We start from the raw sequence: 24,343 nt of genomic DNA, 5'->3' as shown, positions 1-24,343 counted from the left end.
CGGAGCCTCTCCTCTGCCTCCTCTGTTGTGGCGGCTCTCCAACCCTTCGCTGGTTCTCCGTTGGCCTTTTTCGACCTCCCCATTCTCTCTCTCTCTATTCATCTTTCTTGTTCTCCCTTTCTTCCGTCTCTTCTACTGTGTCTGTATAAGCTCGGCACGGGCTCACACTACCCCATGCCGCTAGTAACTGGTCTAGAGCCCAGCACAGTAGATGTTGTGCATAATCTTATGCTTTCATGCCCTGGTAAGATTTGTAAGGAGATAATGTTATCATCAAAAAAAGAAAAAAAAACCAAATTAAGCCTAAGAGTGCTTCTTGACTGGCTGCTTTTGTCACACATTAATGCGCAGCCCGTGAGTGGAAGGTTCTTTTTCCCGGCAATGTTGGCCCGGAGGAACCGTCTCAAAGTTCTTGGAAAGAAGAAACGCACTGATATTTAACAAAATGCCCCTAATACTACCAAGATACACACACACACACATATATCCAAAGAGTAATAATACTAAACACAACTCCAATGCTGCCATAAGTCACGTTAGTATAACTAAATGCATTAATATATGATCAATCAAAGTCCAAATGCCCCAAGCAAACAGAGGCGCTTCCGGATTCCAATGGCAATTAGATGGTTATCACTCTAAGGTGGCATTCCTATCCAAAATTATCTTCATTGGATGTGGTCACAGGCTCCATTCTTATGGCTCGACGTAATTCGATGAAGCTTGCGAAGGCAGCAAAAGTCCAATGGCTTGATTTAATTTGGCCTGATGCTGACATAACATGAAACATGCCCTTCAAGGTCTAGGATCCAACCTCAACCATAGTCCCATGGTGTGTGATGTCAACCCATCAACAAAGGCCAAATAGAAACCACCACCCCTTTAATTAGGCTTCCAAGGCCGGAAGGAGATCCCCCTCCATGAAACCTAAAAGGTGGTGGGCCTAAAGTGAGGAGAGTTATTTAGACAATAAATGAGAAAGAGATGTGTGCAGCTCCAATTGCTAAGACAACAAGACTTAGGCATGTGACCACCCTCCACATATATACACACACACACACACACACACATGGTGCTTACTAAGGCCTGATCTAGATCAAAATATTCTTTCCTTGTTATCACAAGGTCTCCATTACCCACTACTTTCTTTGGCACATATAGCCTAAAGACAATGCCTCTAGGTCAGGGAGTTCTCCAAACTCATGCATAAATATCACTGCTGAAGCTGAAACACACAGCAATGCGATGCCCGAGCAGGCATATCAAATTTCAATCCTTCATCAAGCATTATGGCTAATGACAACTAAGGTACCATAAGCAATCCTCACCATGATTGTATCATGTTTCTACGAAGTAGTATTAAGCAGACTTCCTATAGAAATAGAGCGTCTCGCTAAAACTAGCATTTATCTAAAATAGATTATATAAAGAAATCCAAGGTTGAATAGAAAACAAGATGGAATCGAGAAGCTACGTTCCAATCCACAAGTTACATCCCATCTTAAAAAGAAATGCCACAGTACGTCTCGTCTTCAAAGGCTTGGCTTGTTTTATGTAATTAACCTCTGCAACAATTTCAATTATTGTAGCTAGCACAAACCAAACTCCCTGTTATGTTTCATGTAATGTTGCTAGTTCCTCACCGACAAATCTCTCTCTCTCTCTCTCTCTCTCTACCATAGATAAAATCCATGCAACTTTGGTCATCAACAAGTTAAACCCAATTGATTTGTGTATTGAATTATAGGAAGAATTGCTCAGATACCTGTGAGTGAGGCTTTAATTAGATAAACTAAAAACTATCGTCGTCACCATCATCATTTTCCTCGAAGGCAACGAGCTAAGTAGCCTTTTGTCATGTACCTGTGGGATTCCATTCTAAGTCACTTGCAAAAATATCATAAGCTTGGTAAGTTGGCACCTTATATCAAAATTTAAAAACTATATAAGATAAAGAATGGAAAACAACAATGCCATTTCTAATTTTTCTTTAAAAAAAGTCTAATCAGACAAACAGTAGGACAATGGAAATCATAAGTGTGCCATACTCTAATAAACACATTGTTGAAAAAGAAATCCAATAAAATTAATTTATTTTTCCTGAGAAGATGTCTGCGCTGAACTTGAACCCTTTGTGGGCCCGATACAGTTTGAGGAGGTGGGGTACTCCATAATAAAACCGAACCGGACCGTCTTCCAAGGCGTGACCGGCTTTTTTCGTGCCTCAACGTAATTGAAAACGGGAAATGATTTAAATTCGATCAAGCGATTCCTCGTGCTATCCTACAAAAAGAATTTGGACCATATTGTGAAGTCCGAGATCTATCAGCATCATCTGAATCATGATAGATCTTTGAAACGCACTCTCAATCATCATGGTAAGTCCCCTCGGTACACTTAAAAAGTTTTCTTCTAAATGTTTTGCAACCACGGGACGTTACCTTTATCTTGCAAGTTTTGTTAGGTTCGAAGAACAAATGGAGCACAAGTTGGTGGCTAAGGATATTTCAGGTCATGTCTGTGTCAGTCCTCTCAGGCTTCCTATGGTGGCACTCGGATGCTTATCATCACATGCATGATGAGGAATTCTAATAATGAGGCTCAAGTCATTGTCTCCCAGCATTTTTTTTTCTCTATAGTAAACTCTCGTAAAGATACTATGAATCAAGATTTGCCTTCTTGGTATCACACTCCATATCGGTACTATACTAGCACAGTATTAGTAAGGTATGATATGAAATTTTTTTAGCATAATCTTCTACTTATTAGTGTTTTTGACTGAATGGGAAGAAAGATGCCACCCAAAACTTTATTGTGCGTTATGCGAGCCACAGCTTTGAAGAAACTCTAGACTGCAAGGCCCTAGCCATCCTAACATGAAGCCCCATTGCTTCCTTGATGTGAGGCTCTGTAATTCTCTTATAACCTTCACCAAAAATAATCTAAATTTCATTAGCATCAGCATTAATAAAAACATGGTCTTGTCCAAGCAGAGGATGATGCAATGACTTGGCCCAATCCATGTTTGGGTAATGTAGAAATTTCTTTTGGAGGTTAGGAATGAGATAAATAAGCTGTATCTGCTAATGTTTGTAATTGGGCGATATTCTTATGACAAGGCCACTAAAACCCCTCAGAGTATGACCCTTATGGTGATGGCTACAATCAAGTAATTTTCAGGCCGGGCTTTTGCTGATTCCTTTTATGAAAAAAATAAAAAATAAAAAATCTAAAAAAAACAAAAATGATGTCACCGATGACAGATTAGACCCATCGAGTTGTACCCGTTGTGCGAAGATAAAGGCTTGCATTATTGTTTCGCATACGATTCCATGTCAGGTTTTCCAATAGCCTAAAACGTCATTTATTCCGTCCCCACATGGCATGCAAATCCAAAGTTCTTTGATTCTTAGATTTGAATCTAATTCCATGCAGCACGAGGGCGCGCTATAAGTACCACGGCCATGGCAGTTGCATTGTGCCAACCCAAAATTAAATTACTGGTCTTCCTTCTTTAATCTCTGTGCTCTTTGAGAGAAGAGGGTGGTCGGAAGAATGGCATCCACGAAGGCTGAGAGACCTCTTGAAGGCTCCCAGGTTCCCGTGGAAAAAGTCAAGAAGGAGCCTGCCCCCGCCAAAGCCAGTACTGGTGCACCCAAAGCTCAGGCTAGGAAGCTGGCCCCAAAAAAGGCCGAGCAAAAGCCTCGGGAGTCCAAAAAGAAGGTAGCCGGGGCATGATTACACAATAATTAAAACCCGTTTGGTTCGCGGAAATTTTTTTTTATTGAAATATTTTTTTAAAAAACTGATTCCTGCAAACATGATATCTTAAAAAATAATTTTGATATGTTTAGTTAGCTATAAAAAAATAGCTACTTATGCTTGGTTGAGCATCTAGTTATATAAAATATTTATTATATCTTTAATAAAGAAAAAAATTTTATTTATAAATTTTGATAGCTTAAGAATATATTTTTTTTAAAAAAATTCAATTTTTAACCAATAAGAAAGTAGCTTTTCCATAATCCTTATAGATTTTCTTTCTCATGAAATAAGATTCCCATCTATGCTACTTTTCATATCTCTTCTTTAAAAAAGCTCCAACTAAATAAGAGGTTTTTTTTTTATTTTTCTGTTGACCATACTTCTCTCTCTCTCTCTTCGAACCAAACAAGCCTTTAAATAACAACCTTCCATCCTAACAACCACAGCCTTGCCTTTGCATTTTCGGCTCTTTTCTTAACTCCAAGGTAATAAGACATAACTAGTTTTCATATTTCCATGACATCATTCTTTATATCAACAAGATGACGTTTCTATTATTTCTATAGTCTTGCCTTGCCTAAGTTGTTATTTACCCAGCGTATCCTGAATTCTTACTATGCCCATGATCATTAATTTAAAATTTTTCAAGGAGCTGAAAATTTTGTAGAGAAACAAACCGACCAATTGCCATTACAATAATTTATTTATTTTTGTGCTCTGGGACAGGCTAAAGGTGGCAAATCAGCAGCCAAAAAATAGTAGAGATGACAGAAAGCAGCAGGACCGCTCAGCATCCAATCAGATCAAAGACTAGCATTTTTCTGTTGTTTAAGTTTTCCCTATTTTCCTATACTTCAAATGTATGCCAAATGTTAGGCTGGGCTTTCTGAAATAAAGTCGTGGTGTTGCTAGAATGAATGATGAACTAACTTTACTACTGTTACAGTAACAATTCCAATGAAATTCTGCACGATGGGTGCCATATTCTGCCATGCAACATCCATAGAAATAACAAATAACCAGGAACAAGTAGGCATCAGCTCCCTAACTACATATTTGAAACCCACCCACCCCAAGCACTGGCTTATAAAATTACCAGCGCCTGCAAGTTTTCGATATCGGCATCCGTGCGTCCTCCTTGAACTTGAGTCTCTCGTTCGGCGTTACAAGTATATAAAGCTATGAAAGTACTGAAGCACACTGCAGTTGCATCCTGCGGTCCGCTCTCGACCTGCATCCTAGAAGTCCACAAGTTCGTGGTACCTCTCATATCAACAAGGCGTTCAAAAACTTCATGGAAGCCCCTCAAGGAAAATCAAACACACTACCTTCAACTTGGGAGGCTGGTGCCTTCCCTTATTAAATCAGGAGTTGTTTGCTGTACTCCACTTACAGAAAGGTATCAAAGATGCACATCCAAGTGGAGGATTAAGAACCTCACATACTGACATACATCAAGTCTTGTATGTCTGAAGCTGGCAATCAACACCTAACCTTCCCTCCATGCGCACTGTGATTTGATTTAAAACTATTAAGCATCCGAATCCATCTTAAAGTAAAAACTACTTTTAGGAGCACCACCACATATCAAATGTAATAACAGATGGATGGATAAATGAAAAAACACAAAAAGATTAACCTTTAATGCCAGTTTCATGGAAAGGATGAATTCGGCATATGCATTTTCATGAGTCCTCTGTATGGTTTCTTGGACTATTTTATCCCTCCACCCTATTTGGTCGAGCAACACAAACATTTAGATATCATTAAGTAGGCATGTGGCAAAAAACAAATGTTGACAAATCCACATATCCCAAGAATAACAATGGGATATACCTTCCAACCTTGTTGCCACATGATGGACTCTACTATTTTGTTATCATTTATCCTCTTGATCCCATATCGAGCAAAACATGGGCGAGTCCATGGAACAGTGCGTGAGAAAATACTAGTCTGATTGGCAAAGCCCACCAACCCCTAGAAAAATTCCCCGATCTTTTCGCACTTATCTAAGATCCCAACCGTTGGTTTGGAATAGATAAACGGCTTAAATGGATTTGTATGACCGAAGCAGGTGCTCAATGCCACCAGCTAGGTGTCGTGCAAGTTGTGGCTCTAGGCTCAACAATTCTCTATCGAGCTTGATGATGTCACCATGTCAGCACAGAGTCTAGGCAGTCAAAAACTATTCATGGGCAAAATCATGTGATCGGGGCTGTCAGTTTGCTCGCCCATTTCTTTCTAGGTGGTCTGGGGCAACCTATAATCGACTACTACAGGTGTAAACTGATTTCATAATAGTCAATTATGGTGCGATTGATTGACACTTCAACAAATGCTCTTCATCCCAAAGATCATCATAGATGTATGTGAAGACAATACAGAACATGATAGATATCTTATTAATGAAGCCTAATCAATGAAATATAACTAGTGCAATAAACTAAAAATAACTACAATAGAACAAAAAAAAAATACTGCCAGTAAATTCAGGTCCAAGGATGTGATAGATGGCAACGATGGTAATGATGATGGGTATAGACATAATGATTGATGGATGAAGAAACGAGGGCTGAGTAAAAGATGGTGATAAAACTAGTCGGATAATTACCTCTGCGACTTTGGTCCCTCCAATCCAATGAGAATTTTCAGGCCGCGCTCCACCAAGACATTGAGACGAATGATGACGGGGTCGAGAAGGTGGCTCCAAAAAGAAATAGGTCAAGAAGCAAGATGGAAGTGGAAGAAAAAGGATTTCTCAGGGCTTCGCCCATGGTGGCACTCACCTTTCTAGGTTTTCTATTTTCTCTTCTTTCACACATTCAACATGCACAATTCTATCTTCATTTCATCTATCCTCCTCCGTTCCTAAAGATGAGTGATGGCTGTAGGCATTGAAGAAAGGCCAAGGCTTAAGCAATTAACTGTGGTGGTTTGGGGTTGGATTAGGCTTCCTATCACACCTAGGTAGACCCTTTTTGCTTGACAGTCCTAGTATATGACTCGACTGAAAATCCAAGCCTAAACATGGCTTTGGATGAAAAACACAAAATAACAAAAAATATAAACTATGTACAAGATGGAACTCTGAGACTACATCAATTCTCCCTAACTGGGAAGAACTCAACTCCTGACGAATAGGCCTCCTGTATCCACTGCAACAAATTGGGTGTCTAATGCCTCAACTCGTCCTCGTTGATCCATGAACTGTCTGAAATAGGTCTTCCTTACCAACACACAAGGAATCTGCGGTACTCCCCACGCCTAGCGTCTACTCGCATGTCAAGAATATTCTCAATATCCTAATGGAAACTAAACTCTGAGCTAGTGCTGGGTAGATCTGGAACTGCAACCCCCTCTGGTGGATCTTCATGAAACTAGTACAAGTCGGTGACATTGAAAATCGGGGAAGTCTGGACGTTATTTGGAAGCTCCAATAAATAGACGTTCTTCCCCAGCTTTCGACGTATGCGTAAGAGACCATACTTTCACGAGTTGAGCTTGTTGTAACTGCTCAATGAAAATCTCTTTTCTAAAATAAGCCATCACCAGATCGCCCTCTGCAAAGTGAACCTCCGTGCAATGACGGTCAGCATCATCCTTATACCTGGCACTAGAGTCAAGCAAGCGCTGTGGACTTTCCGTTGGATGTGATAAACCTGCTCAATAATGTCTTCTGTTTCGGCACTTATCCGACCATGATAGAAAATGGAAGCACGATCAAGCAAGGAATGCTGTACCGGTCCGGTCCAAGACCGGTACCGGAAACAGAAGAAACCCGGTTTTTTCCGAGTTTTTGTGCGAACGGTTTTTTTTTTTGGGAACCACAGCGCCTCGCGCTGTGGTTTTTGAAACCACGCGCCGCGCGTGGTTTTAAGGAAGAAGTGGCCCACGGGCCACTTCTTTCAAAAAAAAAAAAGCTGTGGCCGAAAAAAACAGAAGTGGTCGAGAGGCCACTTCTGTTCTATCTAATCAAAAAAAGAAGTGGCCGAGAGGCCACTTCTTTTTCGTTAGTTTTGTTTTTCGGCCACTTCTTTTTTTGATTAGACATGCACGAAAATCAAAGTGGCCTCTCGGCCACTTCTTCTTCGCTCGTTCGGTTCCAGACTCCAGATTAACTAAAATCCAAGAGTGAGCCTCTGAAGAGTAATAAGAGACGGAAAGATTTGAGAGATAGCCCACAAATTGAGGAGGAGGTCCTGCCCAAAAAATCCAGCGGAGACTATTTAAGGTGCGGTTTTTTTGTCCTATGTTATTTCATTAATTTTGTTAATAAGTAACTTAAAAAAATAGTTTATAAATTACTTAAATAATAAGATAATGCAAAAATTTACTTTATTAGCTTAATTTTTTGATAAGTTGTAAATTTATGATAGAAATGGAGCCATCAAGAAAAGCGAACCCTGCAAAGCGTGGTATTGGCTGGTCTTATGGGCGAAGACTTGGAAGTGAGGGGCAACGACATCAGTTTCAATGCAAGTTTTGCGACAAGGTTTTCAAGGGAGGGGTAACCAGGTTGAAGCAACACTTAGCCGGAAATTCTGGTGAGGTTGCTACGTGCCCAAAATATCCCAGCGAGATTCGTGTGCTGATGAGGCAGAATCTCGCTGAGGTCAAAGAAGCGAAAGAGATGGCTTCCAAGAAGAGGGCGGAGGTCGATCGCCGAGCGGCAGAGCCACCTTCCTATTACTCTAGGGAGCCAGAGAAGGTCGAGGATCTAGATGAGGAGGAGACAAATATTCAGACGGCCATGCATGCAAGCCTGGATGGTCAGTGGCAGCAGGAGGAGGTGGCCAGGCATAGGGCTCGATTTGGGCCCTCTGCATACGAGTCGGGCGGCGGTTCTGGGAGCACTAGACAAGATCCAGAGTTCTTGAGGACAACTTCAGTCAGGGAGGGCATCGGCAAAGAACGTGGCCGGATTGCATCTATGCTGGATAGTTTTGGTAGCCGAAAGAAGTCATCTAGAGGAATTCCACAAGGAGCGACAATTCATGATGTAGATCCGCATGCTCTCCCCAACAGAGATTCAAGGCAGTAGAGGGTAGACACAATGTGGATGAAGGATAAGAAGAAAACTATGTGGCGAGCTATTGGATCCTGGTTTCACTTCAGCCACATCCCAGCGAATGTGGCAGACAATACATACTACGGGTCTGCCATTGCCGCCATACAAGCTGCCGGTCCCGGTGTAGTTCCTCCAGGCCCGAAGAACATATACGGTGAGCTTCTTGACAACAATAAGAAGGAGCTGGAGAATTGGATTGACTCCTACAAGAGCAAGTAGCCCATATATGGACTAACCATCATGTGCGATGGTTGGACCGGTCCGACCAGGCGGAGTATCATCAACTTCCTGACATACCGTGATGCTAAGACCTTCCTCCACAAGTCGGTTGATGCTTCGGCTTATGTGCACAACACCTCGTACATGCTGAAACTTATGGAGGATGTGATTGATCTGGTAGGAGAGGAGAATGTCGTGCAGGTCGTCACTGATAATGGGCCGCAATATAAGGCTGTCGGGCAGATCTTGATGGAGCGGCGACCACATATTTTCTGGACCCCATGTGCTGCACATTGTATCGATCTCATGTTGATGGACATTGGAAAGATCCGTAGGGTGCAACAAACGGTGGAGACAGCCCAACGCATTACCAGGTATATTTATAACCATAACTGGGTCCTTTCACTGATGAGAAAGTATGCAGGTGATAGGCAGCCACGCAGAACTATAAGAGTTCCAAAGCCAAACATCAAGTATAGTGGGTGAAGACCAGGAATGAGAACCGGACATGCAGGACGTGAAATCCATGCATGCAAGGGAGAAAGACCCGGAGCCACCTTCAGCAAGGGATAGATGCTGATTTACCGCGTCAAACAGTTGTTGGAGAGAGTGTAGTTGTTTTGTTATTATTTTGTTGCATGTTTACTTATGTTTACGTTAATTCTGTTATGCACGTAGGCTTTATTCTCGGCTGAATAGCCGAATAGTTGGTTAAGTTTAATTGTATAAATAAAGCTCCGAAGGTCAATAAAAGTTTATCGAGAAATTTATCCAACAACTTATCTTATGGTTTGTTCTCACCCGAAGCAGAACAGTTACTTTTTTTTGTGATTGCTAGCTAGCTTTGACTGGGACCTTACCAATTGGTATCAGAGCCAGGTTGGCAATGGCGGCTAACAAAGAGAGGATCGAAGCTTTGGAGGTAGCACTCGGAGGAGTTCAAGATGGAATGAGCCACATGGAGCAAGGCGTTGCTGATAAGCTGCACCACCTGGAAGACACTATCAATAGGCTCTCTGAAGCATGGTTCTCTAACCGTGATGCAACCAGCTACCACAATGATCGGGGAAGCCACTCGCGTTCACACCGGGAGGAGCACGATGCAGGCCGCCAAGGCTTTTTTCCCAAGACCACCAAGCTGGAATTTTCGAAGTATTCAGGTGAGGATCCCATGGAATGGTTCAATCGTGCTGCTCAATTTTTTGAGTACCAGGGCACCACTGAACAACAGAAGGTTTCTCTAGCGTCGTTCCACCTGGCGGGAGAAGCAAACCAATGGTGGCAGTGGATACGCCGGACATACCGGGAAGAAGGGCGGACCATGACATGGGAGGCATTCGAAGATGAGCTTTGGACGAGGTTCGGCCCTACAGATTGCAAAGACTTTGATGAAGCCTTATCAAGAATAAGGCAATCAGGGTCTTTACGTGACTACCAGCGAGAGTTCGAGAAGTTGGGAAACCGAGTTCGGGGTTGGACTCAGAAGGCTTTGGTTGGAACATTCATGGGTGGTCTCAAGCCGAAGATTGCTGATGGCATACGTATGTTCAAGCCACGGACCTTGAAAGAAGCCATCAGTTTGGCTCGAATGAAGGACGACCAGCTGTCACGGCAAAGGCGATTCGCACGGCCATCACCTATCAACCGTACTCCACCAGCATTACCACCTTCTACACGAGCAGCACCAGCAACACCAATTCGGAGACTGACGTGGGATGAAATGCAACGGCGGAGGGCATAGGGACTATGCTTTAACCGCAATGAAAGGTTCACCGCTGGTCATAAATGCCAAGACCCTCAACTCCTGTTGGAAAGCTTCCCTGACACCAGCGGCATTACTTGTGAAGAAGTGACCGAAGAACTGCAGGAAGATGAAGATCAAGGAGAGCAACCCGAGCCCGAGATTACGTTGCATGCACTCACAGGGTGGGCAGCTCCATGAACTATGAGAGTTCTAGCAAAAATTGGGGGATTAGAAGTGATGGTGCTAATTGATAGTGGGTCAACCCACAATTTTATTAGCACTCGCGTGGCTGATTCACTTCGGTTGTCAGTTACTCCCACCAAGGCATTTATGGTCAAGGTAGCAAATGGCGAACCATTGAAGTGCCAAGGCAGGTTCGAGAAGGTGCAGCTATTCTTGCAAGGCATTCCATTCTCACTCACACTTTATTCTTTACCTTTAGTAGGTTTGAATTTGGTACTGGGCATCCAGTGGTTGCAGATGCTAGGCACCGTCACATGCAATTGGAAATCCCTCACAATGGATTTCCAATGGGAAGACAAGACCCAAAGGCTACAGGGGCTCGGACACCATCCCATCCGAGATGCCTCACTCAAAGAGATGACGAAGGAGCTTCGCCAAGGGCATTCAGTCTTTGCAATCTGTTTACAAATGGAGGGGCCCATGAGTACTGTGCCACCAAGCTTGCAAAAAGCTTTGGAAGATTATGAGGAAGTATTCAAGGAACCAACACAGCTTCCGCCGGCACGTGAGGTCGACCACTGCATTCCCCTTAAGGAAGGCACCGAACCAGTTAACGTTCGGCCTTATAGATATGCTTATTTTCAGAAGGCCGAAATTGAGAAGCAGGTCCAAGAGATGTTGGCTTCGGGACTTATAAGGCCAAGTACTAGCCCATTCTCATCACCGGTACTGTTGGTGAAAAAGAAGGATGGCAGTTGGTGGTTCTGTACTGACTACCGGTCCCTCAATGCAGTCACCATCAAAGATCGTTTCCCCATTCCCACGGTGGAAGACATGTTAGATGAACTGCATGGCACCGCCTATTTCACTAAATTGGACCTGAGAGCCAGATATCATTAGGTACGGGTAAATCCGAATGATATTCACAAAACTGCATTCCGAACACATAACGGCCATTATGAGTATTTGGTAATGCCTTTTGGCCTATGTAACGCCCCATCCACCTTCCAAGCCATAATGAACTCCATCTTTCGCCCCAACCTTAGAAAATTTATCCTCGTCTTTTTCGACGATATCTTGATTTATAGCCCTACCTGGGATATGCATCTTGAACATGTCCGAAAGACTTTGAAGATTTTGAAGCAACAACAATTTTTTATCAAAGCTAGTAAATGTGCTTTTGGTAAGGAGCTTGAATACTTGGGGCATATTATTACATGTCAAGGGGTTAAGGTAGACGATGCCAAGATTTCGACTATGGTAGCATGGCCCCAACCTACTAACATCTCTAAGTTGCGTGGGTTTTTAGGATTGACAGGTTATTACCGCAAGTTTGTTCGGAACTATGGGATTCTGGCTCGTCCCCTCACGAATCTTCTCAAAAAGGGGCAATTTGGGTGGCATGATGAAGCAGAAGCGGCCTTTCTCAAACTTAAACAAGCCATGACTACCACACCAACATTGGCCATGGCGAACTTCAATGATACTTTTATCATTGAAACTGATGCCTCCGGCGAAGGTATTGGCGCCGTCCTTCAACAACAAGGCAGGCCAATTGCATTCATGAGCTGAGCCCTTGGAGTTGCCAAGAAGTCATGGTCCACTTACGCCAAAGAAATGCTTGCCATTGTCGAGGCCATCCGCATTTGGCGGCCATATTTATTGGGGAGAAGATTTATTATTCAAACAGATCAACGCAGTCTCAAGTATTTCTTGGAGCAAAAGATTGCTACCCTGGAGCAACAAAAGTGGGTTGCTAAATTATTGGGTTATGACTACGAGATCCATTATCGTCCGGGTCGTGAAAATTCTGCCGCTGATGCCCTCTCCCGTCGACCGGACAGCCCCACTCTTGACCACCTATTTGTTCCTCGGGTGAATATCTGGGAAGAGATCAAAGCAGCTTCCAAAGGGGACACTTATATGGAAGCTGTGGAACGTTTGGCCCATGCACAACCTGAAGGTCCATATTCTAGAAGGAATGGGTTAACTCTCTTCAAAGGCAGAGTGGTGGTGCCGCATAAGCTTCGCAGCAAGCTTTTATTTGAAGCCCACGATACTAAAGTGGGGGGCCATTTAGGGACCTTGCGCACTTTCAAGCGTTTGGGCCAGCAATTCTATTGGCCATCTATGTTCCGCACTGTTCAGGAGTATGTTAAAAAATGCAAAATATGTCAGCGGACGAAAGCTGAAACACTGGCACCTGCGGGGCTGCTCCAACCTCTTCCAATTCCATGCTAGGTATGGGAAAATTCCACAGATCGACGGCCAGACGGAAGTAATTAATCGGTGTGTTGAGCAGTATTTGCGGAGTTTTGTTCACCAATGGCCACGAAAGTGGCATGCTTATTTACCATGGGCAGAGTTCTGGTATAACACAACATACCATATTTCCACTGGAATGACTCCATTTCAGGCATTATACGGACGACCCCCGCCCACTATTCCCATCTACCGTGATGGTTCCTCACCTGTGAATGCGGTTGATCAAGATCTTTTGACTCGGGATGAACTGCTGCAAAGTCTAAAAAAGAATTTGGAGACAACTGCAAACCGCATGAAGCAATCCGCAGATAAAAAGAGGCGAGAGGTTACATTCCAGCAAGATGATATGGTATTTCTCAAGCTCCAGCCCTACCGACAATCCACAGTGTTCAAACACGCCCATCAAAAATTATCCAGTAAGTTTTATGGCCCCTACCGGGTTATACAACGAGTGGGTAATGTTGCCTACAAATTGCAGCTTCCTGAAGGAGCAAGAGTCCATCCCGTGTTCCATGTTTCCCTTCTCAAAAGGATACATTGGACTTTGGAGATTCTTCAACGGCAAGTGCGGAACTACCTCCAGTTAATGATGAAGGCGTGATCATTTTGGAACCCGAGAATATCATTGACAGCCGTTGGGTCAAACAAGGAGGAAAATTTGTGGAGGAAAGCCTGGTCAAATGGAAGCATCTTCCTTCGGAAGAAGCCACGTGGGAGAACACTACTCTACTGCGGCAACAGTTTCCACATGTGGCCCTTGAGGACAAGGAACCACTTCATGGGGGGAGTATTGATAGGCAGCCACGCAGAACTATAAGAGTTCCAAAGCCAAACATCAAGTATAGTGGGTGAAGACCAGGCATGAGAACCGGACATGCAGGACGTGAAATCCATGCATGCAAGGGAGAAAGACCCGGAGCCACCTTCAGCAACGGATAGATGCTGATTTACCGCGTCAAACAGTTGTTGGAGAGAGTGTAGTTGTTTTGTTATTATTTTGTTGCATGTTTACTTATGTTTACGTTAATTCTGTTATGCACGTAGGCTTTATTCTCGGTTGAATAGCCGAATAGTTGGTTAAGTTTAATTGTATAAATAAAGCTCCGAAGGTCAATAAAAGTTTATCGAGAAATTTATCCAACTTATCTTATGGTTTGTTCTCACCCGAAGCAGAACAGTTACTTTTTTTTGTGATTGCTAGCTAGCTTTGACTGGGACCTTACCAGCAGGAGGAGAGATTCTGAGATCCGGAGTCACACGGTTTGCTGCCAACTTTATCGCACTTGATAGCATACTCGAGAAGAGAGGAGCTCTACGTCAGATGTTTGCCAGTCCCGAGTGGTATGATGTAGATATTCTTATGCCGGCACTGAAGGGAGCAAGATAGAAGACTTAGTGACGAGACAGCCATTCTAGCAACGGGCTACTACAATAGTCAAGGCAATTAAACCATTATATGAAGTGCTGCAGGCCGTAGATAGCGAGATCTACCCCCAGATGGGGTTTTTGTATCACATGATGGTCAAGGCAAAGGATCAAATTATGGAGGCAGATCCAGCACACGGCCGGTCATACATCAACATCATTGAGCAACGGTGGGAAGCGCAAATGGGTACACCCTGGTTTCAGTACAACATAGATGGAATTGGTATGGATGAAACACTTCTGGATGCTTTGCGTAATGTGATTTACAAGATGGAGCATGATCCAGAAAAAGCGACCCTATGTCTTGAAGAGGTAATTATTATTTAGTAATTACCAGCATGTACAAGTATATCGGCATCTTCAATTATTAATATGGTTTTCTTATGCTTATTTTTCACAGAGCAAATTATTTAGAGAGGGCAGCTACAGTTTTGGCCAACGAGCGGCTGTCGTCAGCAAACACAATATGAATCCAGGTACGTGACACATCAGGAAAACATTCACCTGGTGTTATTTAGTTACTATTATGGAGCTATCATATATGTAATTTTCATAATATTTTTGCAGCTGAATGGTGGGTGCATTTTGGCGGATCCGCGAGAAATCTAAAGCGGATAGCTATCCGAATCCTCTCCCAAACAGTCTCCTCTAGTGGATGTGAGCGCAATTGGTCCACCTTCGTCCTTATCCACAGCAAACAAAGAAACCGTTTGACACAAAAACGCCTCAACGACCTTGTTTATGTGCATTACAATTTGCGGTTGAGGCTAAAGTGCATCCAGGAGGAAGCGGAGCTCAAGTATACAGATATGATTTACGGAACCTTCACCGCTGATGACGATGATCCACTACTCGGCTGGCTTGTAGGCCAGCAGCAGGAGCCTGAGCTTGACGAGCCAGGATTGCCTCCATGACCAGCTAGCTTCATAGCCACCGAAGCTAGGGTCGATCCAGAGCAATGGGCTGAGCGCAATATTCCACGCACTTCCAGAGCTGATCAGCTGCAGGCACAGGGGAGCCAGTCACCACATGATTGGTTAGAGACACCTCCGAGAGAGCTGATCGAGAGATGCTCATCAGACAAGGGCGACATAGCCAGACAGAGAGGGCCAAGAAAGGAAAAAAAAGGTCCCAATGGAGAGTGTCGAGGAGACTTGGACTAGCAGCGATGAAGGTTCTGGTGGTGATGGATCTTCTAGCCATGAAGGGAACGGAGGACAGTATGGTACTCATGAGACACAGCCGGAGGATGGTTTTTATTTCACCGATGAGTCCCAATTTATGGGTGCTACACAGGATACGGACCACGGTCGACCACATGATAGATCTCGTGAGGATATCATTGGATATAGAAGACGGGCTTCTCGAGGTCGTTCAGGAAGACAGGATACGACTGCAGATCCGACAGCATACGGATACGGATTCTATTATCCACAGCCTCAGCCTGACGAATATGGATATGGTGCATCAGATTTTGCTTCCGCCATATTTGGATGGGCCCCTACACAATCAGAGGACACCTCTCAGAGCCAGAGCGTGAGCGAGAGATCCGACAGTTCTTATAACCTGGCGCACGTTTCTTTTGATTGGGTTGATTTGCCTCCTCCTGATTATACTTATGATCTGGATATCTACGAGAGTCATCGGCACTCGTCCCGATTTTAGATATCCAAGAGTGTTTTAAATGTATGTAAATGATTGTATCTTAATTTGAAGATATTTTATGTGTATCATTTTATCATTTGGAACGGGAGGAAAACATAACATGCATCATCTATATTTCAAATTTCAACCCTAAATTTAAACATAAAAACATCAAAAATCATGTAAAATGCAATAAAAAAACATCAATCTTCACTTAATAGACAACATTTAAAAGAAAAAAAAAATTTCCTGGCTCGCGGTACCAGCCAGTACGTACCGGACCGGACCGGTACCATACCGGTCTGGCCGGCCACCGGTACGCCGACCGGTACCGGTACGGCGGACCTTGCGATCAAGTATGTGTGGAATAAGAAAACCATAGATGATTTCAAATAAAGATTTGCTAGTAGTACGATTGATAGAACTGTTGTATGCAAATTCAGCCTGTGCTAAAACCAAATCGCACTGAGTAGGACGCTCACTAATCAAACATCTAAGCATGTTACCGAGTGTATGGTTCACTACCTCTGTCTGACCATCTGTTTAGGGGTGATAAGCTCTGCTGAAGTTTAATTTTGTTCCTAATATGCTCCAAAGAGATTTCCAAAAATAACTAGTGAATTTTGTGTCCCTATTAGATGTGAATGATCTTGGAATACCATGCAGCCCAACAATTTCTTTAAAAAATAAATTTGCTATATGAGATGCATCAAATATTTTCCTACACGGAATGAAATGTGCCATTTTTGAAAACCGGTCCACCACAACAAAAATCGAATCAACCTTTCTGGCAGTCATGGATAGTCCTACAATGAAGTCCATGGTGACATCCTCCCAAGGGCCACTAGGGATAGGCAACGGGGTGTACAAGCCTGTATGCTAGACCTTTTCCTTTTCTTGCTGACAATGTTGACATTTTCGCATATATCTAATAACGCCGTCTCTCGTCTTAGGCCAGATATACCTCTCAACTAGGAGTCCAAAAGTGCGACTCTGCCCATCTTGAGCAGCTAACCTTCATAAAATTTCCGAATCAAAGTCTCACGCAATTCATCTCCACATATGCACAAGTGTGATCCTCTAAACAGGAATCCATCCTGAATGTGAAAGTTACCGAGAGGTTCTGATCCAGTCATCTGACACGACTTCCAAATCTCACCAAAATATGGGTTAGTAGCATACTTATTCTTCATGCCATCAAAGTCTATGACCCACGCCCTCAAAGTGGCTAACAAATAAACTCGACGACCCAAGGCATCTGCCACATTGTTAGTAGTTCCAGACTTATATTTCAAGTGGAACGTGTCCTCTTGCAGGAAGGCGGACCACTTAGCAAGTCTTCTATTCAGATTTCTTTGTGAATTCAAATATTTTAAAGCCTCGTGGTCAGAGTTGAGTACAGACTCCCGTTGAATGAGACAATGCCCCCAATAGCGCAAAGCCTGAACGACTGCATAAAATTCTACGTCATACGTAGAGTAACATGGATGAGTGTCATTCAGTTTTTCGATAAAGTAAGCCACAGGACATCCTTCCTGACTCAGAATAGCTCCTATGCCTACATGTGAGGCATCACAATCCATCTCGAAGACCTTATCAGAGTTGGATAGTGCAAGGACAGGTGCACTGATCAGCTTGGTCTTAACGAGTTGGAAACTCTTTTCTGCTGCGGGTATCCACTTGAAGGGACCCTTCTTTAGACAATCAGTTACTGGGGCTATCAAAGTACTGAAATTACGAATGAACCGCCGGTAAAACAAAGCCAACCCATGAAAACTCCTGGCTTTCGTGATCGTCTTAGGTGCAGGCCACGATTCGATGGCCTTTACCTTGTCAGGGTCAACCTTTATGCCCTCTGATGACACAATGTAACCTAGGAAAATCAGACTGCCAGTCAAAAAACACATTTCTTCATATTTGCATACAATTTGTGGTCTCAAAGTGTCTGCAACACTAGCCTCAAATGATCTAAGTGAGACTCAGGGCTAGGACTATATATCAAGATATCCTCAAAGTACACCACTACGAACTTTACTATGAATGGTCTAACTACTTGGTTGATGGTTTGCATGCATGTACTTGGAACATTGGATAGCCCAAATGGCATGACCAACCACTCATATAATCCTTCCTTTGTTTTGAAGGCGGTCTTCCATTCATCTTTTGGGCGTTTCCTAATCTGATGGTGCCCACTCTTGAGATCAACTTTGGAGAAAATTTTCGCGCTGTTCAACATATCAAGCATGTCATCAAGTCTAGGAATCGAGAATCTGTATTTGACTATAATCTTGTTGATGGTACGGCTATCAACGCACATTCTCCATGACCCATCTTTTTTTAGGGTGAGCAAAGCAGGTACATCACATGGACTCATGCTCTCACAAATGAATCACTTTCGTAAGAGTTCGATCACTTGCTTGTTCAGCTCCTCGTACGTAATCGGACTTATCCTATAGTGAGGTAAGTGTGGCAAACTTGCCCCGAGACTAGATCAATGCAATGCAGAATGTCCCTCGTAGGTGGTAAGCCATCTGGAAGATCGTCAGGAATCAGATCCTTGAATTCAGATAATAAAGGTTGGACTGCCTTTGAAATCTCCACTTCCTCCTGGATCTTTTTTCCTACCAGAACACAAACAAACGAGTCCTCTTTTAGTTCAGCCTTGAAAGATTTTAAATTTAGAATCAAGGCCCTTTGAGTAGGTTATTTGCCTTTTTCTTTCACAGAATTTTTCGTGTTATACCCATATAATTTTTTTTGTGGATAGAGTGTGATATTTATTTTGTCTTTCACAAAGAAATATGTATTCTTTTTTCCGTCATGTTGGGTCTTTTTATCGTACTGCCAAGGCCTACCCAACAATACGTGACGCACTTCCATAGGCATAACGTCACACCATACCTGATCTTGGTATCGTTTTCTAATGGAAAACTCTACTAGACACCTGTGGGTGACCGGAACCTCAACTCCCTCCTTAAACCAAGATACCTTATATGGTTTATGAATCTTTGTGTTGTTATCTTTAGTTTATCAACCATGTGTTGAGACAAAGTTTTTAGTACTGCCATTATCAATCAAGATAGATTTATATCTCCTTACAATACCTACATTCAAGAAAATACTTTGCCTCAACCAATTGTCCTGGACAGATTGCTTAGGTGCGACCATGACACGATGAATCACCATGAGTGGGCCTACCTCATCACCTGTAATGGGGACATCATCGTTCTCCGACTCATCCTTCTGTTTAGACTCACCCTCATTTGCCTCTGGATTGGGTTCATCTGAATCGTCCTCGCATCCTTGTTCAATCAGGTGTGACTGAGAATAAAATTTTCTCAGAGGACATTCAGAGGATTTATGACCGGATTGTCGGCACTTATAGCAAATGATAGTTGAATTAGGTGACGGTGCTAGTACGCCTTTGCCCTTGTCCCATAATTTCTCATTAGAATTGGGCTTTAGGGCAGTTGTGGTCTTGGTAGGGTTCTGAAAACTTATTGCTTTGTTCCCGGACTGACTCTTTCTATGGATAGTGGAGTTTTTGTTTGAGTTCCACTTTCGACCACTGGTTCGCCTTTGTTGTGCTTTTACTCTCAGTACACGGCGATGGGCATCATCAATACTCAAGACATCGAACATCTCTACTTGGTCCAGGATGTCCCGTCTCAAGCCATTGATATATCTATTGGCAACATGAATGGGGTCCTCACTAAGGCCATTTCTTACTTGGAGCTCATAGAACTCGGTGTACTCATCCACGGTCCTAGTCCCCTGTCAGAGGTTTTGAAATTTCAAGTAGATGATTTGGCGATAATCCAACGGGACAAATCGCTTTCTCAACTTTTTCATCTTACTTTAGGTACGGATCTTATCCTTACCTTGCCGAACCCTTCGTTCCTAGAGTTGCTTCCACCAAACCAGTGCATGTCCCTTTAATTTGAGGGTCACAAATTTGACCTTTTTACCTTCAGAGATTTTCTTCCAATCAAAATATTGATTGATTTTGTCGACCCAATTAAGAAAAGCATATGGCTGGAAACACCCCTCAAAATCTCCAATATCTATCTTAATGCCATCATCCCAACATCTGGTGCGAGGGGGTTCTCCATGTGGTGGTCTCTTTCTGTTCCTACATAATGGTCGGTCATTTAAGTCATTTTCTATCTCATCTGGCTCACTACGCTCGACTACCCTCTAATTGATCCATTGTCTACTTTGAGGTCTGACTCTATGTCTTAGTTCATCCTGATGGTTTTTCTCTCTTCTAGGTCTCACTATCTCAGATATATTCAATTCAAATCATGAAGTTGGAGAGGTGTTCTACCTATCGTTGGATATGCTCTAAGATTTGTTATTGAGTTCTAAATGCATCTTGCCAATTATCAGACATGTTTGTTGGCTAAGATTCGACCCAAAATTGTTTCAGAGGTGTTTCTAATGTTATGGAGGTGAAACGGTTTTTTTTCAGAATTTATTTTTGAATTTTTAACTTTTTAATGTCGAAAATGAATATTTTAATACAAAAATTAATATTTAATGCAAAAAATATTTTTTTATTTTTTAAATGCGGAAAATGAATGCAGAATTTTTTTTAAACGTAGAAACTAATTTTTCTGTATTTTTAACTCTAAAAATTAAAATTTCTGTAGTTTTAAATGCAGAAAATATAATTTACTATTTTTTTAATCCAAAAAATATATTTCTCTGTTTTGAAGTGCAAAAATTTAATTTTCAGAATTTAAAGTGTAGAAAAAATGAATGTTATGATGCAAACACAATATTGAAGATTTCTAGATATGCTCCGATACCACTTTGGTGCAACCTATAATCGACTACTACATATGCAGACTGATTTCATAATAATCAATTATGGTGCGATTGATTAAACACTTCAGCAAATGCTCATCATCCTAAAAGATCATCATAGAGGTATGTGAACACAAAACAGAACATGATAGATATCTTATTAATGAAGCCTAATTAATGAAATATAACTAGTGCAGCAAACTGAAAATAACTATAATAGAACAAAAAAAATGCTGCCAGCAAACTCGAGTTCCAAGGTTGTGATAGATGGCAATGATGGTAATGATTGATGGATGAAGAAACGAGGACTGGATAAAAGATGGTGATAGAACTAGTCGGATAATTACCTTTGCGAGTTTGGTCCCTCCAATCCAATGAGAATCTTCAGGCCACGCTCCACCAAGGCATCGAGATAAAGGATGACAGGGTCAAGAAGGTGGCTCCAAGAAGAAATAGGTCAAGAAGCATAATGAAAGTAGAAGGAAAAGGATTTCTCAGGGCTTCGCCCACGGTGGCACTCACCTTTCTAGATTTTTTTTCTATGCTATTTTCTACAATTTTTGCGTATTTCTGCAAATTTATGTTGTTTTTTTTCTTTTCTAACTTCCTTCCCCCCCTTCTTCCATACATTCAACATGCACAATTCTATTTCCAAGACTATCATCCATCCTCCTTCGTTCCTAGAGATGAGTGATGACTGTGGGTATTGAAGAAAGGCCAAGGCTCAAGCAATTAAGTGTGGTGGTTTGGGGTTGGGTTAGGCTTCTTATCACACCTAGGTAGACCCTTTTTGCTTGGCAGTTCTAGTACATGACTCGACTGAAAATCCAAGCCTAAACTTGGCTTTGAATGGAAAACACAGAAACAACAAAAAACATAAACTATGTACAAGATAGAGCCCTGAGACTACATCAATGAAAAAAGTGAATTCGATAAACAGATTTTTAATTGTCCTCTATACCATTTCATGGACTTTTTTACCCCTTTACCTTATTTGGTTGAGAGTGCAAACATTTAGGTATCGCTAAGTGCTTGCATGACCCAAACAAGTATCGACAAATCCACTTACCTGAGAATAATGATTGGCATATCACCCAACCCTATTGCCTTATGATGAACCCTATTATTTTATGGGTACCATAGATAAACCCTATTATTATTTTATTATCTCCTTCCAATATTATTTAATGGGCCTAATTATTTATTATTATTATTCTCTTTGAGCTACCACAAGATCTTCATGGGCAAGCGATATCACCTACTCTAATAGTGACATCACCACCTCCAAGTGGATAAACGAGGTTCAGTGCTCCACAGCCACGCTAGTGATTCAGGATCACCAGTTGTCGGCATCAGAGCCTCCCACTTAGGTATTGTTGGTCCCTGCCAACGGCTTTCGGTAGTGGTCTCGCCTAATTAGCATTGAGATCAAGAAGTGAAAATTGAGTCAGGGCTATTCGATGTCCATGATACAATCACGATGGCTCTCTCAAGCTTATTGATGCCCTCCAATGGTGTGTTAGCTCTTCTCTTGAACACCGCCCTCACCAACTCCATGCACATGGTATAGTCCGGCAACCACAACAGCTAGGCTTAAGCCACCATCATAGTACTTGAAGATGGGAGCTCACTCAAGTCCACACAAGAGTGGTCAGAGGGCTCTGCAATGGCAGGGGTGGAATCGGTTGGGTGGTGGCTCTGAGAGTGGAGGCAGTGGTGGTGGTGGGAGGGCATGGCCGACAATGCAAAGGTAGAGGACAAAGGCAGCAATGCTGGCAATGAGGAAGAAGAGGGCGAGAAAGACCACCATGATAAGAGGTTGGAGGACATAGGAAAGTAGGTAGCGGTGCATTTGGCTTCACTAGTGGCAAGGGCGTTGCATGGTGGTGCGGGGGGAGGAAGACCAATTGGATGGTTGCAATTGATTCATGCCATGATTTCAAGTTGCCCGGGAGAGGAAGAGAGCTGAGCAAGAGAGAAGAAGAGGGGTCTCAAACATATTCTTGGGACATGAGATTTTAATTTTAATTGTTCCTATAGAGCAATTTACCATAAAAGGCTTCTCAATCAAGACCATTGACCGTCACAAGTGTAATTTAGGTAGGATTGGAAGGTTTTTGATAAGCGGTGGTTGAGAGAGAGTAGAATGGAGGGTTCTTTTAGAATGAGAAGACGGTCAAGTCAAGCTCATTGTCTCTCCTTTTCTAATGTGTCATTGCCTTAGTCTCTTAACTATGGGAGCCCATATAGTCTCAGGGCTCCATCTTATACATAATCTCAGGGCTCATTGTCTCTCCCAAACCACCACACTTAATTACTTAAGCCTTAGCCTTTCTTCAATGCCCACGGCCATCACTCATCTCTAGGAACGGAGGAAGATAGATGATAATCTATGTTGAATGTATGGAAGAAGAGGAAAAAGAAGAAAACCTAAAAAGGTGAGTGCCACCGGAGGCAAAGCCCTGAGAAATCCTTTTTCTTCCACTTTTATCTTGCCTCTTGACCTATTTCTTCTTGGAGCCACTTTCTCGACCCTGTTATCTTTCGTCTCGATGCCTTGGTGGAGTGCGGCCTGAAGATTCTCATTGGATTGGAGGGACCAAACTCGCAGAGGTAATTATCCGACTAGTTCTATCACCATTTTTTATCCATCCCTCATTTCTTCATCCATCAATCATTATCTCTATACCCGTCATCATTACCATCGTTGCCATCCATCACATCCTTGAAACTCGAGTTTACTGGTAGCATTTTTTTTGTTCTGTTGTAGTTATTTTCAGTTTGCTGCACTAGTTATATTTCATTGATTAGGCTTCATTAATAAGATATCTATCATGTTCTGTTTTGTGTTCACATACCTCTATGATGATCTTTTAGGATGATGAGCATTTGCTGAAGTGTTTAATCAATCGCACCATAATTGATTATTATGAAATCAGTCTGCATATGTAGTAGTCGATTATAGGTTGCACCAAAATGGTATCAGAGCAAATAGATCCTGCATATCTAGAAATAGGGATGGCAATCGGGTCGGGTCAGGCATAAACAGGTTGGATCAAATACAGGTCGGATCAGAAAACTATAAATCTAAACCCGACCTGTTTATTAAACGGATCAGGAATTACAAACCTGAACCTGACCTGTTTATTAAACAGGTAACCCGACCCGACCCGTTTAACCTGTTTAATAAACAGGTAACCTGTTTACCCAATCCGACCCGA

General features: G+C 42.5%; 1 protein-coding gene and 2 long non-coding RNA genes across 5 annotated transcripts in view; 2 read left to right on the top strand and 1 right to left on the bottom strand.

The window, feature by feature from the left end:
• Positions 1–1,710: 1,710 nt before the first annotated feature.
• The window catches only part of LOC103701955 (probable isoprenylcysteine alpha-carbonyl methylesterase ICMEL1), a 38,988-nt gene continuing 16,355 nt past the window's right edge, over positions 1,711–24,343 (bottom strand). The window contains exons 12-13 of one of the 3 annotated variants that reach the window (XR_005512096.1): positions 5,094–5,275; positions 4,671–5,003 (exon numbers count right to left, since the gene is read on the bottom strand). The gene's annotated coding sequence lies outside the window, so the exon portion shown is untranslated. Of the gene's footprint in view, positions 1,864–4,670; positions 5,276–24,343 lie in introns of those variants that run through there. The other 2 variants (XM_039127075.1, XM_039127074.1) reach the window with 2 other exon arrangements.
• LOC103714018 lies at positions 2,833–4,683 on the top strand. The gene is made up of 2 exons (XR_605140.4): positions 2,833–3,723; positions 4,492–4,683. It is a non-coding gene; the product is annotated as an uncharacterized LOC103714018 (long non-coding RNA).
• On the top strand, positions 7,671–15,273 carry LOC103701954. The gene is made up of 4 exons (XR_005512097.1): positions 7,671–9,476; positions 14,474–14,981; positions 15,070–15,145; positions 15,237–15,273. It is a non-coding gene; the product is annotated as an uncharacterized LOC103701954 (long non-coding RNA).

Source organism: Phoenix dactylifera, chromosome 6 (assembly GCF_009389715.1).
Source record: "Phoenix dactylifera cultivar Barhee BC4 chromosome 6, palm_55x_up_171113_PBpolish2nd_filt_p, whole genome shotgun sequence".
Lineage (NCBI taxonomy): Eukaryota > Viridiplantae > Streptophyta > Magnoliopsida > Arecales > Arecaceae > Phoenix > Phoenix dactylifera.
This window is presented reverse-complemented; position numbering and strand designations above follow the sequence as displayed.